The sequence below is a fragment of the Mastomys coucha genome, unplaced genomic scaffold (genome assembly GCF_008632895.1).
Source record: "Mastomys coucha isolate ucsf_1 unplaced genomic scaffold, UCSF_Mcou_1 pScaffold6, whole genome shotgun sequence".
In the NCBI taxonomy this organism is placed as follows: domain Eukaryota; kingdom Metazoa; phylum Chordata; class Mammalia; order Rodentia; family Muridae; genus Mastomys; species Mastomys coucha.
The window spans coordinates 21,484,168-21,489,685 of record NW_022196912.1 but is presented as its reverse complement, the minus strand read 5'-3'; positions in this window follow the sequence as shown (position 1 = coordinate 21,489,685).

Below are 5,518 nucleotides of genomic sequence, written 5' to 3'. Positions count from 1 at the left end.
AATCACTTGATGTTTTCCAGACTCCCTCTGCCTAGGGGTAGCCAAGATGGGGAGACACAGGAATGTGACCCCTACATGATTTGTCACCTCTGTCTTTGCTTCGTCAGGAAAGTTTCCAGCTCTAAGAGCAGAAGAACTGAAGGCAGAGTGGCGGAGGCTGGGGGTACAAGGAAGGGCAGATTCTAATGCCATCAGTGTGGGAACGAACTCACTGATGACTCCTCACTAATCCCCTTGCTTAGAAGAATGTCCCTCTCCTCCAAAAGCCTTTGGAAAGAAGGACGGGGCCCTGAGATTAAGATCAGGGGATGGCAAACTCAGCAGTCAGGCTTCAGGGATTGAGCCTCTCTGTGCTGGCATGTATGCCCAAGTCAGGCCTGGGCTCACCCAGCTGAGCCAAGCTTTGCATTTTAAAAGTATGATGAAGTATTGTTATGATTGTGGCCCGAGGAAGAGAGAGATGAGCAGAGTAGGACTGCTTTACATGCACTTTCTTCATTTGGCCAAATATCCCCTGATGGTGGAAAGGGCGTGGAATCAAATACTGAAGCTGTGAAAAGAGGGGGACGAAAGAAGGTCCCTGTGCAGAAGGCCAGGTGTGTGTGTGTGTGGGGGGGCATCTTCTGCATGCCTGGCAGGTGTGGTGGGGGCTGTGGGACACCTGCATTCCAGGCCTGGGAGTTCCTTAACAGACAAGTCCTGACACAGATATGGAGTTCCTTCATCTGTGTTGTGGGTTGGCTCATGTCTGAAGTGTTGGACTGAGTTTTGACAAAGAGGAGGTCTTCCAGCTGGCAGACACTCTCCGTTCATTACCACTGGCAGCTCTTGCCTTTCAAGCCTGGTGCCCCCAGCTCCAGAGCTCATCCACAACAGGACGGTATGTAGACATCTGCCCTTTGTGCTACACCAGGACCTGCTCGTTTCCCTCAGGAAAACCATCCTCCTTCATTCCACCGCTAGACCTCTACTTCTGAGCTCCGGAAATGCCCACCTGTCCCAATTCTGCAACATTGTTTTTTTTTTTTTTTTCTGTTCTGTTTTAAGAATTCTCTGGAAACAAGGGCTCATTTTCAGTTGAACTTGGAACTGAGAGAAAGTAAGCAGAAACTGCTGGACACTAAGACCTGCAAACACCTTCCTGGAAAGAGCATCAACTAGGAACCTAGAGACAGACAGACAGTCACCATGGCTTAACAGTTCCTGGAGAAAGAGCTACCTAGCTTTGTCAATAGCTTGGAGATTTATGAGCCAGCAGATCTTTGAGCTATGAGCTGGATCTCTGTACTTCAGAGCAAGGGGGAGCAGAAAATGGGCACAAGACAGGGTTGAGTTGTTGACTTCAGTTTCTGTTAAAGTTTACAGTGAAATAGTAGTGTTTGGCCTGAGTTCCTCCAGTTTGTTCTCTGAGCCCAATGTTTGTTGATTGTAACCAGACTGTCTATCTGCTCCATGCACCTGGCTGAGGCACCTTAACTCTGTTTAGCTGCAGATCCTCCCTTCCTCTTTCCACATCATCCCAGAACATCTCTATATAATTTTCTTGAGTTTTACTTCATAGCCTCAGCTTCTCAAGTTGCATTCTCAGATCAATGGGCTTTATCTGTATCTGAACTTCCCTCAGCTGGTCTTTGTTTTGTTACTGTATGAACTGACTATGCACATATAGTTACCCATGAAGTGTCTCTGTGCAGCCAGGTCCATTCTCCATCATAGGAACAGAATGGGACGTTTATCTCACTGAACTTCATCCCTAAACACTTTTCTTGATGTCCCTGTGACTCAGACACACACCTGAGATATTCTCTTTTGTGTTCATATCTATAGAACCATCATATAGCATCAAAGCCAGTGGGTGACTGTCCCAGAGAGATGAAGTTTAGCCCATTCAGATTTCTTTTATGCATTTGAAAGTTGCTCTTAACTTCAGGAAGAACATTGTCTTATTAGGGTTTCTACTGCTGTGAAGAGATAATATAACCACAACAGCTCTTATAAAGGGAAATATTTAACTAGGGCTAGCTAACAAGTTCAGAGGTTTGGTCCATTATCATCATGGTAGGAAACATGGCAGTGTGCAGATAGACATGGTACTGGAGACAGAGCCAAGAGTTCTACATCTTGACTGACAGGCAGCAGGAAAAGTGACACTAGACTTGGCTCAAGCATCTGAAACCTCACACCTCCTAATAGTGCTATTCCCCATGGGCTAAACATTCAAACACATAAGTCTATAGGGGCCCTTCCTTTTCAAACTACCACAAACAACTTTAACACCCCTCAAATCTCTCCAATAAGTGTAACTGTGCAGATCAGCATACATCCATGAATAGATTCCTAGGAATGACAGCCGGGAGGAGTCTGAGCAGCTGGAGTAAGTTTAGGGTGTACTTTATGGAAAACACCCATTGCCCAGATCAGGACCAAATTCCTGAACCTTAGAAGCCTGGGAACAAAAATCCTTGCTGACTAGCTAAACTCAGTTTTGAAGAGTTGAGATATTTCGTCACTGGGGATGAAGGGAGATTGCCTACTATGCCCAATCAGGAGGTAGCCATCTTTACAAGGCTGGTAGAAAATGGGAAACTATGTTTAACAATGGCAAATCTATCAGGAGCAAACGGACATAGTTCACATCCTGTGGGCAATAAACTTCCACAGGTGAGATGTTACGAGATTTCTGGGGAACTTTATGAGCTTTGAGAGAGCCCTAGTGTAAACCGAAGCCAGCCATGGAAAAACAATGTAATGCGGACTGTGTAAAGCAGCCTTTGGAAGTTCCCGCCACTACTACCAAAGTGAAGAAACCACCGAAGCAGGGGAGAGACATGCGAGGCCTTCTACATCACTAGTGATTCCTGGGACAGAAGGCACATCGGCCACATTTTTGACTCCCCGAGACTAAAGATTATCAAGTCTCCCATTTCTCTCCAAGTACCTAATACAATAGAATTGTGCCTGTAAATAGCCATGAAGTACTTCTAAAGACAGAAAATACATTTTATAGGTACCCACGTATATAGTTCCACAGGCTTTCACTCTTCGGGAGATTTTTCAATACCATAGTTAGGATGTGGACTCTGAGTGAGAAGTGTCCCAAGCTCACATAACCAATAAACAACAAACTCAGATTTAAGACTATGTTTCTCTGTCCCAGGAGCCCAAGGCCTTTCGACTACATTTATGACTGCCAGCTTTAGGGATTTCATCACCCAGCACTGTTTCAAAACACTCCAGAAGGCTCTGAGTGAGTTGCCAACATTTTATTGAGAGGATAATATTAAATTTTAGGAGTTGTGTTAGGATAGGATATGACAGCGCGATATCAAAAAGAAGGGACTCATCTGAACTTTATGAAGTAACTCATTCCTTGAGAGGTATGCCCTTGCTGTGCACCTGTAAAAATACCACCATCACAGCCACCAGACTGGCTCGTGGACAGCCACTTTGCCCATCACAGCCACCGGACTAGCTCGTGGACAGCCACTTTGCCCATCACAGCCACCGGACTGGCTCGTGGACTGGCCACTCTGCCCTGCTCACCCTCTTTATTCCCTGTCACAGCAGTACAGCAGCAGGATGCTTTACACGCAGCAGGTGTTTAGGACTTGCTGTTGACTAAGCAACATGGGTTGTTCTATTGTGAGGTCCTCTGAAAAGATTTCACAGGCACAACGTTTTACCTGTGTCACAGAACAGGATGACTTGCCTCCTCCTGTTGAGTCTTATGTTTGTGGCTCAACAAAATCTGAACTTAGCCAACACCTCTTCTTCATCTCTTCCTCTTGGACAGCAAGACCTCACGTCCCGGCCAACAAGCCTATGGGGACTTCATTTCTTTCCACCATTGAAATTGCACCACTGCCTCCTGGCCTAGACACTTCCCCTCAGTGGTTCTTTAAGAGTGCAGATAAAGGGCTCTGCAACCCTAAGAGGGGAGTGGGCAGCTTGCTTGGAGGGTGAACGTCACTCACTTTGTCCTGTTCTTCTACTTTGAGAGATTCTCTATTCTTGAATCTTGGGTTTTTCCATACATAAAATGAAAACTGTTGAGCCGAAACCTTTAGAAGTTTACTATAGCCTTGGCAGCCTATGCTTTTTCTTCCATCTGGTGATTCCAGATCCTCCCACATCAGGGCTTCTTTTGTTTGAGGAAAGACTGGGATCAGGGGACAGATTCAATGGCAAGCTTGCTTCTTGAGGAAGATTCTGTAATGTGTAATGTGAGATCGCATGGCTGTTTAGTGATTCTATGTGAGTGCAAGGCCATTTCAGGGTGGAATGTCAAAGTTTACCAGACATTATCTTGGACCAACTCTCCTTTTTCCATGAGACCAAATCATTGTCCTCAAAATCATTACTAATTATGTGCATCCACCAGATGCTAGATGGCCTTGGCCGGAAAGCAGAGGACCCATGCTGGGGGTCACCCACCTCACTGGGGTTTTTCCTTAGCTCAGCTTCCATTGGAGGGCCTGGCTAGAAGCCAGGCTATGCCCTGGAATAAATGACTTGTCAAGTCATCAGCTATAGCCCTGGGAGGTGCTCCGAGCTCTACTTAGCCTTTCATTTATCTTTATAGCAGTGAAACCAGCTTGTCTAGAAGCCTACCTCACTGGGGAGAAGGTTAACTTACAAGGTCCAAGTTTAAAAAGAAATGAAAAAGATCTCTGTGCCCTCTAATTTTAGAAGACTTACTCTCTGGCAGCCATCAGAACAGGGCTGTTCAGCTGTCATCTAGAGACAGGGAAGGGAAGGAGAGCGAGAGGCAGAGGCTGGTTGCCTGCAGAAGTAACTTTGGTTGCTTTTTCACATATAGATCAAAACCTTGCTGAGCAGTTAACCCTCAGCAAGGAACTGACATGTTTAGCAAGCGGGAGACTTTTGCAAATGGAGCGGACTTGGCAGAAGCCACTGCTACTCAACCATGCATGGCATTGGTCGATGCTGGAAGCTCCTGTCATTGTATAAATATCCTGAGATGGATTTGGGCTCCACTTTGGAAACATCCAGGATATTTACCTGGGACCTATTGCCATCTTAGCTTGCAGTGGGCAAAGGTTCTCAGACTCTTGGGAGCTTTCTCAATAGAGAAACCTCAGTAGATATAATGGTGGAGAGAGGGTATCTCTGCCTGGTCTTTTTCCTTAGATATACCTCTCCCAGTTAGTAGTTATCCCTGCTGATTAGTGGATGAGCTTTAGTAAACGGGAAAAAAGTAAGTCTTAAAGAATGACAAGACCACAAAGACCGAGATACAGAGTTATGCGTGCAAACAAGAACTATGAGGAAAGACAAAGCAATATGAGTTGATTCGGGCTAGGTGTTCAGGGGGTGAGTGGCCACCAAAAGAGTTTGGAGAGCAGCCAATGGCACCAGTGTCCTCGGGGAAGCTGATTTGGGAACAGAGATTCTTCAGAATATGGGCATACCTCTCGGCTTTTCTTTTCCACTACTGTAACAAAACACCCAAGACTAGGCCTTTTATAACGGAATTTAGTTCCTTATACTTCTAGAA